Source organism: Euprymna scolopes, chromosome 12 (assembly GCF_053919585.1).
Source record: "Euprymna scolopes isolate OS-2025 chromosome 12, ASM5391958v1, whole genome shotgun sequence".
Taxonomy (NCBI): Eukaryota; Metazoa; Mollusca; class Cephalopoda; order Sepiida; family Sepiolidae; genus Euprymna; species Euprymna scolopes.
The window spans coordinates 7,800,451-7,815,654 of record NC_136493.1 but is presented as its reverse complement, the minus strand read 5'-3'; the positions used below and the strand labels follow the sequence as shown (position 1 = coordinate 7,815,654).

The 15,204-nt window shown below is 35.5% G+C and overlaps 1 protein-coding gene, 1 long non-coding RNA gene and 1 pseudogene across 3 annotated transcripts in view; all 3 read right to left on the bottom strand.

Annotated features, from left to right (window-relative positions):
* LOC145291160 (dipeptidase 1-like) overlaps positions 1-15,204 on the bottom strand; it is a 227,126-nt gene that overhangs the window by 15,855 nt on the left and 196,067 nt on the right. The window lies entirely within an intron of this gene.
* LOC145291162 (uncharacterized) lies at positions 8,136-8,923 on the bottom strand. Its single transcript, XR_013869340.1, has 2 exons — positions 8,786-8,923; positions 8,136-8,280 (listed from the first exon to the last, which is right to left on the bottom strand). It is a non-coding gene; the product is annotated as an uncharacterized LOC145291162 (long non-coding RNA).
* On the bottom strand, positions 11,615-11,741 carry LOC145291740 (U2 spliceosomal RNA; annotated as a pseudogene).

The following is a 15,204-nucleotide window of genomic DNA, read 5'->3' as shown; positions in this document are numbered from 1 at the left end:
TAATATTACAATCATTCTATTGTTTGCTTGTGTAATGATGTTCTAAACTATCGTGGAAGTTCCACAGTTTTTGCTAGAAATATAATAATAATTAGTATAATAATAATAATAGTATAATAATAAAAAATAATATAATAAATAATAAAATATAAATATAATAATAATATATAGATTATAATTATTATTATATTAGTATATCTATAAAAGTGAAAGTGTCTGTCTGTGTACATTTCCCTACACAATATCTCTGTCAATTTTAAGCCTACAGATTCGAAATTTGATATACAGTGTACTGAGATTTGGGAAAGTGTTTGTAATCGGTTTTCGGCAAGAAATTTGGCAGTTAAGGGGTCAAAATTCAACAATTTGACCTTTGAAAACTCTACAAAACTCCTCCGCCAATTTTGGGTCTAAACACATGAAATTTTAGATATAGGTTCCTTGGACATGGATCTAACTTAATAACTTAATTTGAGCCCAAGACAATAAATGTTAAGGGGTCAAAGTTAAATAAAATTGACCTCTGCGGTCTCTTCCAAATTACTCAAACAATTTCTGGTCTAAATATTTTAAATTTTACATAAAGGGTATTCAGAGATAGGGCAAGCTTTTTCATCGGTTTGGGTCGAAAATTTTTAGTTACCAATATATAAATGTATGTATGTTTGCATGTCTGCCTAAAACTTTCAATAGGGGCGACGGGTTTTACCAAGATCAGTATCGTTTGGAAGTTCGACCTTTCATACGACAAATATCGAAAAATTGGCTAAAAACATTAATATCTTCCCCTTCAACTAGGCACTTTTCTACAGGGGGGGGGTCACTTTTTGAAAAGTTATCCTCTCCTTTAGATTGTCTAGCCTTAATTTTTAAAAATGTCACTTCCGGTTTGACGGAGGTCGTAACAGCATAAACATTAGGTTTTTACCCCGTTCTTTTCCTCCTTTGCGGTACGGGTTCGAGCCTGCCTTCCTACTTCCACATTCTTTTTTTTTTTTTTTTTGTTCAACAGACACATCCAAAAACCCGGGCAACGCCGGGCCGAAATGCTAGTAATATAGTAATAATAATTATAATATTAAAAATATAATAATAATAAAGATTATGTTTTCTACTATACTAGCCTGGATGCCCGGCGTTGCCCGGGTGTTTGCAGGCGTGTGTTTAGCAAAAAAAAAAAAAGTGGTAGTAGGGAGGCAGGCTCGAACACATACTGTGAAGGAGAAAAAGTGACGTCTTTGCTGTTGCATCCATTGCCAAACCAAAAGTGGTGAAAGTTTAAATTGAGGTTAGTCAATCGAAAAAAAGAGATGACTTTCAAAAGTGTCACCAAAAAAAAGCGACCACTCCCTATAGAAAAGTGCCCAGGTTAGGGTGAAAGAAATTAATGTTTTTAACAAATTTTTCGATGTTCATTGTCTGAATGGTCGAGCTTCAAAATGATACCTATTTTGTGAAAATCCATCGCCTCTGTCGAAAGTTTTGGGAAGACATACAAACATATATACATGCATACATTTAAACAGACAGGTGAGATTTATATAATAGACTAGCATGAGTGCCCAGCGTTGCCCGGGTGATTTTAGGTGTGTGTTGAGAAAAATAAAATTGTAGTAGGCAGGTAGGCTTGAACACAAATCCTTGACGTGAAGGTGAAAAAAATGTGTGAAAGAAACTAACAACTTACCGCTCGGCCACAACAGGAATTGAAAAGCGTTCAAATTTAACGATTAAAAAGTTAAGAGACAGGTGCGTGAATTTAATGTGGTCAAACATCATGCCATAGGGGAAATGAAATCCGCACTTAACTTTGGCTGTAAGGCTGTTAAAAAATGTTCTTGTAGGTAGGTAGGCATGAACCCGAAGCTTTAAGGTCAATAGCCTGATAACTTAATGCCACACTATGCTGGCAGAGAACTAAGAATGAGTGAAATTAAACGATTAAAAAGTTATGTGACAGGTGCGTGAATTTAATGTGGTCAAACATCACAATTGCTATTAATTTGGACACTCCCCTTTTTCATGGGGAGTGTCCAAATGAATAGCAATTGTCTGATATGACGGTTTTCACTGCATTGATCCAACCTGATTTGCTTTCTGGACGTCCCTGGCAGTATAAGGCCGGGGAATCATTTAACGTTATCAGTTTCACTTTAAATTAAAAAACCATATGAACATCTGACACAATGGAATAGTGCAAATTTTATAAAAGTTGATCAAAATAAATCTAGACGCGACGTGCGTTCACAAATCATATTACAATCTACATTGTGTATCAACTTATTAACGAGTTTACATTTTTTTAAAAAAATATTTAAAGAACGAGTGAATAAAAATCCATAAAACTGAGAAAGTGCTTACAATATTATTCAACTCCTCCAGTCAGAAAATAAAAGTCTTTAAAACAATATTAGCGAAACTATGGCAGAAGGTAGGAATATCTATTGATTTCAGTGTGTCAAGTCATTACGAAAAAAAAGCAATATACCCGCAACTTGTTTTTTGAAATAATTTTCAAACATTAAATGAACTAGGAAAAATTCTTAGAACACAATAACTACATAGCAATTTCTACGTTGACATAATTAGTAGGGGATATGTGATCCGTTTTTATGAATGACTTGTAAAAGACGTTGGTCCACAGAATTAGTCAAATTTGTGATTTCGGCAACAGTTATTCCTCGTTATACCTCTTGAAGAGCATCCCACAACTCATCTTTGCTCTTAAATTGGCATCCACTTGCATAGAGGCGTCACTTCATGAAACTTCAAAAGTTCTCAATTGGGTTCAAATCTGGTGAATTCGCAGGCCACTCCATCTTCCGTCGCCCAGAAAACCCCAGTTGCAAATACTCTTTGCTTTTGTTTGCTGCATGTGAAGGAGCATTATTCTGCATAAAAATAATCGTTCTTCTGAACGTCAAACTTTGCTTCTTCAACCATGGTTCAAAGTGCTCCTTCAGAAAAGCTATGCAAGCATTTGATGTCATTTTTATGCCTTCTGGGACCCTCCATGGACCAACTAAAGTACCTCCTATAATCCCAGCCCAAATCATTATCCCATCACCACGCTGATGACAATGTCGTCCATCTAGGACCCATCCCTTGCTCCAGCCATCTGGACCATCAAGAGTGACACACATTTCATCCGTGAACAAAACTTGGGAAAAATCCGTTTTCATGTTGTCCTCTGCCCATTTCAATCAGTTTTGTATGTGATGTTGCTTTAATGGAGGCTTTGTTTTTTTTTTTTGTTTTTTTTTTACAAGGGTGTTACCACTTATCAAGGCCCAGAGGCCACTCGAGGATAAGGGTTAATAGGTATACATTAGTCATTGTGATTTTAGCATAGTAAACAGTGGGAATTTTGAAACTTGGATTACTTAGGGGGACGATTCAATTAGAACTTGTTCACATTGGACTTTTTTTTTTTTTTTTTTTTTTCATTTCATAGGTATCAACTCATTATCAAGGCCAAGAGGCCACTCAAGGATAAGGGTTAAAGAGTGTACAGTAGAAATTGGACAATATAATAATCATTAGTAATGAAAATTTGTTAAATTTGATAACTTATATGGAACGGCTCATCAAGAACTTATTTATGTTAGACTTGAACACAACCATATTGTAGTCAGCCGGAAAGCAGGAAAATGGAAGACAATTCCACAGGCGTGCAGTTCTAATAAAAAAGCTTTGTTCATGGAATCTACGTTTAGGTTTAGGCACAGATAAAGAGTGGGGGGAATTATTGATAGTGTTTACAGCTAGACGAGTGTTTCTTGTGAAAGTTTTGCGAGGGGGGACCATAGATTGAAGCTCAGTCGAACACTTTCCATGAAAATAACGATACATCAGAGACAAACTCGCAACATCTCTTCTGTGAGATAGAGGCTGCAAGGAAGAGAAAAGGACATCTCCTATGAGGCTACGAAGTCTATTTTGAACTCTATCAAGGCAGGCCAAGTCCTTTCTAGCAGCTCCTGCCCAGATGTGGCAACAGTATTCCATCCTTGGACGTACCTGGCTCTTATATAGATAGAGAATAGCATCAGCAGTGAGATATCTACCGGATCGATAGAAAGATCCCACCATTTTTCCAGCGGCCTTGGCAACAGATTTGATGTACGTGTTCCATTTAAGATCAGGAGTAATGGTCAAGCCCAGAAGCTTGTCAAAACTTGAGGCCTCCTGAAGACGAGAGCCATTCATTTCAATTGATGCCAGATGTGGATCAGAATGTTGATGATGTAAAGAGAGAAGCTTGGTTTTAGATGCATTAAAAGTAACCAGCCACTTCTTTCCCCATTGTACTACATGCTCAAGATCAGAGGAGAGAGAATTGGAGAGAACTTGGTCGTTTACTGTATTAGATGTGCTACCATAAATGGTAGTGTCGTCAGCATAAATGTCTACAAATGATGTAAGGATGTGATTTGAAAGATCATTAATGTAGATCAGGAAAAGAGTTGGGCCCAGGATGGACCCCTGAGGGACACCGGCATTAATATTGTGGGCTTCTGATTTTTTCCCCTCAACTGCTACTCTTATGAACCTATCAGAAAGAAATGATTTAATAATTGAGAAGACATTTCCAGCTATACCATAGCTAGAGATCTTATGAAGTAAACCTTTATGCCATACCCTATCAAAGGCCTTTGATATGTCAAGAGCAATTGCCCTAGAAAGGTTGCCTCCGTCGAGAGATTTGCTAATCCTATGAGATATAACCGTAAGCACATCTGCTGTAGATCTAGCAGAACGGAAACCATATTGAGTGTCACTAAGAAGGTTATTTTTGTTGCAGGCTTAACAGACTTTGCCACTTTTTTCAGAAGGCGACATCGAGTACTTTTTTAGACATTCTTCAATCCGGCTTGGTCAATGACTTCTCGACTTGTCTGCCCAGGGTTCTTAACAACTTCACGTTTAATTTGGAGTAGAGAATGGCGTGAAACAACTCTAGATTTACCTTTATCAGCTCTCTTACGTACCTTTGTAGGGTCCTTGACAAAGTTCTTCACAGTTTGATGGTACCTTCCTATCATTTTTGATATTTCGAGAGTAATTTTACCTTTTGCTAGCTGTTCTGTAATAGTACTCTTTTCAGAACTACGCAAACCACCTTTACAACCCATTTTATTGACGAAACAAACTGCCTTGTTAATAATTTGACACACCTCAAATACCATGGATTCAGCAATTACGATGGCAAGTTTTTTTCCATTGTGCGGAACAGTACAAAAATGACACAGTATGCGCAGCTCACCATTGCCAACGTTTCCGAAACTTTTGGTACTAAACTACCTGCAAGTTTCTGAAACTGGTAAAAAAATGTCGTTAATAATTTGAAACGCAGTATAGACGGTATATAAACAGTTCTAAAAAAATACTAATCTTCCGGAGAACCCTGGTGAAAAAAAACTTTTTTTGCCTTTTATACATATAGGTTAGCAGGGATGGCAGGCGTTGCCCGGGTGTTTGTAGGTTTAAAAGAAAAAAGAAACAAATAAGTTTTGGTAGACAGGTGGGCTCGAACCTGAATCCTTGAGGTGAAAGCGGAAAAAAAAGCCTGACCATGGCACTAAGAAGGCAGAGATGTGAGAATGGTTGAAATTAAACAATTACAAACTTAAGTGACAGGTGCAAAAATTTAATGAGGTCAAACATCATGCCATAGGGGAATGAAATCCCGCACTTAACTTTAACTGTGAGGCAGTTTTCTTTGGTTTTGTTTCCCGAAGATGTTGGGTGAAAACCAGCTCCCCATAAAAGTGGAGTGTCCAAATGAATAGTAATTGTCTGATATGACGGTTTTCACCGCATTGATCAAAGCTGATTGCTTTTTGGATGTCCCTGGCAGGAAAGCCAAGGAACAACATTTGCTTCGATTAGTTTCACTTTATAAAAGTCGATCAAAATAAATCTAGACGCGACGTCCCTTTGCAAATCGTAGATATTATTATCTAGGGGGTATATAAAAAAGTTCTAAGACATAGTAAGCCCCTGGAGAACCCTGACAAAAAAAGCCTTTATATATACAAACATGCACGTACGGCTTTTGCCTTTTATATATATATATATATATATATATATATACATAGAGAGAGAGAGATAGAGAGAGACTAGCGGGGGTACCTGGCGTTGCCCGGGTATTTAGAGGTGTGTATGTGTGTGGGGGTGAATCAAAACAAAGCGAACTAATAACCCTGTTTGAATATTATAAAAAAAACAATGTTGAAACTTCTTTAAAAAATTGGGAAAACAAAAACAAAAAAAACGCAAATGTGATGGACCCCCCCCCCCCCCCCAAAAAAAAACGAACGGGATGCAAAACGAACAGTGTCAAAACTTCTTAGTGAGGGTGCACAGCGTTGCCCAAGTAAAAAAAAAAATGGGGGGGGGAGGCTCGAACCAAAATCCTTGAGATGAAAACAAAAAAAAAGTGTGACGACTTACCTTGACGCTACAAAGGTAGGAGGAATGAGAATAAATGAAATTTTATGATCAAAAAAGAAATTGGCAGGTGCGTAAATTTAATCAAATATCAATCCCACAGTTAAGTTTGACTGCGAGGCAGTTTTTTTGGTTTTGTTTTCCCATGATGTTCGGTTGGGGGGAAAACCAGCTCCCCATAAAAAATGGGGGCATCCATATGAAAAGCAATTGTCTGATATGGTGGTTTTCACGGCATTGATCAAAGCTGATTTGCTTTCTGGATGTCCCCAGTGCGAAAGCCGAGGAAGTGACCTTGTTTCGATTTAGTTTCACTTTATTCAAACTAAAAAGCCAAACATGTGACAGAGCGAAATAGTGAAAATTTTATAAACGTCGATGTAAATAAATGTAGACGCAACGTGCGTTCGCAAATCGTAGATATTACAATTTAGGGGTTATATAAACAGTTCTAAGACAGAGTTTACTCCCCAAGAAGCCCGACGAAAAAAGCCTTTCTTGGACTTATAAAAACGCGCGTGCTCGTTTTGTCTTTTATATATGTAGACTAGCATTGGTATCTGGCGTTGCCGGGGTGTTTAGAGGTGTGTGTGTTGGATGGGTGGGGGTAAATCAAAACAAAAGAATAAGCGAAGTAATAACCCTGTTTAAATATTTTATATAAAAAAAAAACAATGTTAAAACTTTAAAAATCGAAAAAAACAAAAAACAAACGATGTTAAAATTTCTTAAAAACATCGGAAAACAAAAACAAAAAGGTATTCCGGCATAAAGCTTGAGACAATAGTCTCTAACCCCCTTTCACAACAAAAGGAACTAATTTCCCTATACACCGCTTTTGGTTACTATGGGAACAGTTAATTTTTGTGATGATTCGATTTTTAATAATAAACACATTTTATTTTATTTTAAACAATATACAGGACATTTTAAAAGTAAAACAATATTTGTTTAATAGTAATTATTAAAGAAAAAGTTAAAATTTGACTTTTTGGCCTTTTTTATCTAAAAAATGTGGTTTTGTCTTTGAATTTGGCCTTAAATAAATAATAATAAAAAAAATGTTTGAAGCCAAATCTTTCAGCAAAAAAGGCCAAATTCAAAGACAAAACCACATTTTTTAGATAAAAAAGGCCAAAAAAGTCAAATTTTAACTTTTTCTTTAATAATTACTATTAAACAAATATTGTTTTACTTTTAAAATGTCCTGTATATTGCTTAAAATAAAATAAAATGTGTTTATTATTAAAAATCGAATCATCACAAAAAATTAACTGTTCCCATAGTAACCAAAAGCGGTGTATAGGGAAATTAGTTCCTTTTGTTGTGAAAGGGGGTTAGAGACTATTGTCTCGAGCTTTATGCCGGAATACCAACAAAAAATATAGCAAATGGAAAAAAAAAATGGCATAAATAACCTTGTTTCAATATTAAAACTTCAAAAATCGAAAAAAAAAAATTATCTGATACCTCGGATCGAACCATCAATCTAAAGATAACAATGCTGCCACGGGATCGAATCGGGATCGAATCGGGATCGCTTTTTATAATATTTAAACTAATTCAAGCACCGGCGTCTTTTGTGCATGTGTCGCAAATTAACTTTGTAACAGCTAATATCGACGTAAAACCTTTGCCTTTAACTCGGCTTAACGAGGGATAAAAAAATAAAAACAATGCAATTTAAAGAAAAATAATTACGATTTTATTGAAGGAAAAAAAATAAAATAAAAGGGAAAAGATTGGGGTTTAAAGTTCATGTTCATTTGGTAACATAGACTGTTCATGTGAGCTTAAGACACATAAAATTTGGAGCAAAATATAATCCTATCTTGTGGTGTAAATGAAGAAAAAGAGAAACAAGAACGACCGACCGCGTTTTTGTGTGGCTTACCTCGTGTTCATAATGAAGAAGAAAGAAACAAAAATGGCTGCCCTGTTTCTTTATATGCCTACAGGGTGACCACGAGGTATGCAAATGAGATGCTCCTGATTGGAAATAAAAGAGGAGTGATTTGGGGAAGGAGGGGATTCTGAAGTTTGATTGCGAGCAGAGAAGGTGTATTTGTAGAAGAGAAAAGCTAAAGTTGCAGAAGTTCGTTTTGGAGTGGAGAGAAGACGCGTCAAGTGGGAACGGGAAGGTGAAAGTTCGGACAGCAGTGTCACGCAAGTGACAAGCTATTTCGGCGTATCAAGCAAATTAACATGGCTGAGTGGAGACTGAGCACTCAGATGTTGAGACCCTTTACTGGGGAGGGCGACCTGATTAAGTGGCTGGAGAAATTAAAAATGGTGGCGAAGCTGCAAAAGATAGAAGATGTGTTTACACCACATATCTTGTTAGCCCAAAGGCAGGATTAACTTTGTCGGAAGAGTATAAGTCAGAATAGAAAAAATAGAGAATAAAAGAACTTACTTGAAAAAGATATTTTGATATATTTTAAAGAACAGAGAGAAATTATTTAAATGTTCTTTTTCTTTTTACTGCTGAATGGTCTTCCTTGGACTGTATTTCTTTTTTTACACACAACGCATATATTTTTTTTTTATCGGCTCCTCGTTAGGGGTAGATTTTTGTTGCAAACAGGGACTCGGGACCGCTTCCAGACTCCTTGGTGTGCTTCTCATATAGAAGAACAGTAACAGAATTCTGTTTTCTTAGAATACTAAGCTTGTAGAAAACGCTTCGTTCTAGTTCGTTGACTTAACAGCTTTTCATTTCGAACGTTAGAGGTTTTTTCCTTCTGTTTAAACTTCTCTCAATATTCTTTTCTGTCTATGTGCACATTTATCTTTTAAGGACTCACACAGTCCTCTTTTCTTGTTTTCACTTGATTTTTAGGACTTATCTGTCCGAGTTCAGCTCAACAGCATAGGTCTGAATCCCTCGAAATCTCAGCTGCAACTGAATTAATTTGGTTTGATTTGCAACCTTTTTTGGCGGAAAAATCCCTCGTCCAATGGACACACAGAAAAACAGTCACGTGTCAGCAGCAGCAGCAGTGCTTCCAACATCATAGAAGAAAGGAGCTGGGAAGAAGAAGGAAAGAAAAGAAGAAGAAAGAAATAGTCTAAAATAAATTCTGACACATACGTATTTGACTAGATTGTCATGAAGGAACGATTTTTGCTACCCCTCCCTATAGAAAAGTGCCCGTTGCGTGTGAAGAAATGAGTGTTTTTCGCCAATTTTTTCGATATTCGGAAGGTTCGAGCTTCAGAATGATACCTATCTGGTGAAAATCCGTCGCCTCTGTCGAAAGTTTTTTGCGAGACATACAAACACACACACAAACACACACACATTTTTCCATTATATATATATATATATATATATATATATATATATATATATATATATATATATATATATATAGACTAGCGGAGGTGCCCAGCGTTGCCCAAGTTTTTGGAGGTGTGTGTGTTGGGGGGTAGATCAAAACAAAATGGGCGAAGTAATAACCCCGTTTAAATATTATAAAATACAAAAAACGTTGCCTAGGTGTTCGGAGGTATAAAAAAAGTTTTGGTAGAGATGGTAGGCTCGAACCCGAAACCTTGAGGCTAATGCGGAAAAACAGTCTGACACAGTGCCCCGACACTAGAGACAGAGTACTGAAAACTTACGCGATTAAACATTTAAAAAAAAACAGATGATTAAACGAACGTCAACGTTTTCTAGGTCAAACATCACACCATAGTCGTAGTAATAGTAGAAAAGGAAAATGAAGGAACGATTTTTTTACTACCCCTCCCTGTAGAAAAGCGTCCCGTTAAGGGTGAAAAAATTAACGGTTTTAGCCAATTTTTCGATATTTGTCGTCCGAAGGCTCGAGCTTCAAAATGATACCGATCTGGCGAAAATCTGTCGTCTCTGTGGAAAGTTTTTGCGAGACATACAAACACACACACATTTTGCCTTTTATATATAGACTAGCGGGGAGTACCCGGCGTTGCCCGGGTGTTTGGAGGTGTGTGTGGTTTAGGGTAAATCAAAATTCCGGGGGTGGGTCGGGGTTAAAATAAAAAGAAAGTTTTGGTAGGTGAGTATGAAAATCGAACCCGAACCGTTGAGGCAAAGTTGGAAATGAAAGTGTGAAAAAAAAAAGCCGTACGATGCTAACCACTGGGCCACGGAGACATACAAGGGAGACACGTATGAATTTATTTATTTAACTATTAACAGGTAGCAGCAATACAAGTTAACTCTGCTGCTTCTACTTGACCTAATTATTGAGGTCAAATAGAAGTCACGCAGTTACTTGGGTTTGTTTACCCAACTTTGACTGGTTTTTTCCCCAACAGATGTTGGGGAGGGGGAAACCAGCTCCCCATTTTCCAGATTGATTAGAAATTGTCTGATACGAGAGGAGTTTGTCCCCACATTGATCAAAGATGATTGCTTGTGGACGTTTCCCGGTGCAATGCCGAGAACATTGTTAGCTTTGAATTAGTTTCGGTTTTTATATGAAAAACCCGAATCAACATGTAAGAAGCCAAAATAGCAATAATTTTATAAAAGTCGACGTAAATAAATCTAGACGCGACACGCTTTCGCAAATCCTAGATATTATTATCTAGGGCATATATAAATACTTGTAAGCGATCGTTACCGAGAGACCGTGTGCGAGAAAAGCCTTTGCCAGACATACACGAAATGGTCACAAACATGGTGTTTGCGCAAATAATTTCGTATTTTAAACTCATATGTACAACGGATTAAGCATGTGGAGAAATATCCCTGCTAGGTGATTTGGTTACACATTATCCAATCAGCTTGCATGGTGCATTGATTTCATCTGCCCCCCCCCCCAAAAAAAAGAAAACTACTTCATTTCCTTTGGAAATCAACAGAGAGAATCCTAAAAGCAACAAGAAAAAGGCCGATAGCCATTAGTCGCATGCTCTCGTGTAATGAATGAATGCGTGAATGTAGGATTGACATAAAATTATCAAAGATAAACTAAAATGACCAAAAAATGGGCTGAAATGACTTAAATAAATAAAAAGTAAATGACTTAGAATGACTTTAATGAACTTAAGGATGAATTGAATGACTTTAAGAATGACTTGAATGCTTAAAAAATAACTGGTTGCATTCAAAAACAACTTGAATGATCTGGAGAATGACTTGAATGGCTTTGAGACTGACTTATTGTAAAGTGGGTGATCATTTTACATTAAATTAATACAGAAAAGTGATCCCCCTCTTTATATCACAATAAGTACAGCATGTAGTAAGGACAGATACTACACTTTGATCTTGGCCAAAAGGCCAAGAAAAGGGTATTTATTTACTCCCCCACCGAGCAAATTAGGCACAAGGCCGATTTTTAATGTGAGGAGTGAAGGGGAAATGGGGACTAACTCCCCGGGGAGTAGGGGAGCTGGATAGTGACAATTGGTATGAAGCGTTTCCCTACATTGACCAAGGTCTTATATGTGGGGTTGCCCCCATCATATGGTCTTTGCTTGCAATATCTGCCGGAACAGATACTACACTTTGATCTTCATATTTAATTTATTTCCTTTAAAGAAAAAATTTCAATTAAAAAAATTCCAATATAAAATTACACTTTGATGTTGGCCAAAAGGCCAAGAAAAGCTTAAAAAGCTAAGAACAGCATCTATTAACAACAGACCTTTGATCTTAACCAAAAAGGCCAAGCACAAAAGTGTTACGGACAGACCGACCGACAGACGGACTGACAGAGTGAGTTATAGAGTCGCTTGCATGCAACTAAAAAACGTCTCCTCCTTTATTGCTGTCCCTGTCCATTGGACGATCAAGCATCGAATATATTCGCCCGAAGTTGACAGACCTTCTATATTTCCTTTCTTGTTTTTTCATCTATACCCCTCCCTCCCAAAATAGGTTTTTCCTTTTGTGAGACGGTTTTCCTTATTTACAAAGCTAATTTATAAAACTCATTATATCTGTCTGTTTCCATAGTTTCAAACTATTTCTTCCGAAAGTAAAAGGCACAGAGGGAGGAAGGGCTAGGGACCTCAAATGATTGGATTTTTATGGCCCGTTATTTTATGGGCTTTTAGTCAAAATAGATTTTAAGGATTAAAAAAGGCGGCAAAATTGAAAAAAAAAAATCGTTATACATTTTGTACATTCATCTTATTTTATTTTTAATCCATTCATATGCGTGTCACGTTGGTACAGTGGTAACATCACAAGCTTTTAATGCTACAGTTTCTCTTTCGGTTTCGATTCTAGCTAATGACACCCAAATACTTTTTTCTACTTTTGAAATCACGACTCTGTAATAATGTATACGAAATTTGGACAAATTAAAATATCATATTTAAGCGTACTTTATGACCGGGCAAAGCCTGGTGCCCCCTCCCTGCTAGTAATATATAGAAGGTCGTTTCATTTCTACATCTCTACAGGAACAGGCTTTAACATCTACATAATGAGTGGCTTTTAAGCTCGTTTTTATTATTTTTGGCTAGCAGTGGGGCACCCGACCTTGCCTATTGTAAAATCCGTTTATATATATATTTTAATTCATGCAGATTTCATATTTATAATTTCAGAGTCAATTTCCTATTGAATATTATATATATATATATATATATATATATATATATATATATATATATATATATATATATATATCTATATTAGTATTGAATATTATATGTATATATTAGTATTGAATATTATATATATACACTTGTGCCCGATATTATTCATACCCCCCTTGAAAATTGAGTTTATTAGGTGTAACTTTTGTAAGAATTTATTGTTTACGTCCATATTGATACATATTCTTAATAAACCTCTTCTGATCATTTTCGTCATTTTAAAATCTCGGGATACTTGTAATAAAAGAAATATACAGCTATTTATAAAATCTGCAATGTTCAAAAATAATCATACCCCCTTATTTTTTCAGTATTAATCGAGTTTCTGACTGTTTGTTTTCTGTTTGATTCTTATTTTGAATGCTTTTATACAACCTTTGATTAATTTCATTTCGTTTTTTGCATTTTTCAGAAATTAAAATGATATCAACTGAAAACCAATAAAAGAATAAAAATTATTAGAATGAGGAAGAAAAAAGAGCTTAGTAATGATCTTAGGACTAAAATTGTGAATTCACATAAGGATGGTTTAGGTTACAAGTCAATTGCCAAGAAATTTGAGGTCCCTACAGCAACAGTACAGAGCATCATCAAAAAATTCCAGAGCCACCACACAACAAACAACTTGATTGGTAGAGGAAGGAAAAGGAAACTGTCTGCTAGAGCCACCAGGAATATTGTAAGAAGTGTTAATGCAAATCCAACCACCACTAATAAGGACATTTTAGAAAATCTGGAGTCTTCTGGCATAAAAATATCAAGGCAAACATTGCAAAGGACTCTGCATGAAAATGGTCTGAAAGGAAGAAGACCAAGAAGGACTCCATTGCACACCGGAAAACACCTTGCAGCACGTCTAAAGTTTGCTAGGACCCATGTGAATTCTCCAGAGTCCGTTTTCTCAAGTATTTTGTGGACTGACGAAACAAAAATTGAATTGTTTGGCCATATGGATGCTTCATACGTTTGAAGGAAGAAAGGAGAAGCTTACAACCCAAAGAACACCATACCCACGGTGAAACATGGTGGTGGTAGCCTAATGTTTTGGGGCTCCTTTTCGGCTAGTAGTCCAGGTAGTTTGGTCAAGATAGATGGAACCATGAAGAAGGAGCAATATTTGGAGATACTCCAGAAAAACATTAGACAGGATGCGGAGAAGCTCCATTTAGGACCAAACTGGGTCCTTCAACAGGATAATGATCCAAAACATACTGCCAAAATAGTCAAGAAATGGTTTGAGGATAATCAAATTAATGTTTTGGAATGGCCTAGCCAGAGTCCCGACCTGAACCCTATCGAAAACCTCTGGCACATATTGAAAACTGAGGTTAAAAAGCGGAAACCTAGAAATTTGAGGGATTTGGAGAACTACTGCATTGAAGAATGGTCAAAAATCAGTGTTGATACTTGTAAAAACCTTGTTGATAAATATCCCAAACGGTTACAGGCAGTTATTAAGAATAAAGGGCATGCTATTGACTATTAGTAAGAGAGGTATGAATAATTTTGAACTAGTGCCATTATTGTTTTTCTTTGTATAATGTTTCAAACTTGCATAATTTATTTATTTGTTGAGTTTAAATTAAATGCTTATGCTTGATTTATTGTTTGAAATCCCTTTAATATTGTCTACCTTCTGGTTTGAGCAATATTCTTATAGAAATCTCAAAGATCCGAGGGGTATGAATAATATCGGGCACAAGTGTATATATGTTAGTATTGAATATTATATTTATATATATTAGTATTGAATATTATGTTATATATATATATATATATATTAGTATTGAATATCATATATATATATATTAGTATTGAATAACACACATATATATATTAGTATTGAATATCATATATATATATATTAGTATTGAATAACATATATATATATATTAGTATTGAATATTATATATATATATATATATATTAGTATTGAATATTATATATATATATATATTAGTATTGAATATTATATTATATATATATTAGTATTGAATATTATATATATATATATATTAGTATTGAATATTATATTATATATATATATATATATTAGTATTGAATATTATATTATATATATATTAGTATTGAATATTATATTATATATATATATATATATATATATTAGTATTGGATATTATATATATA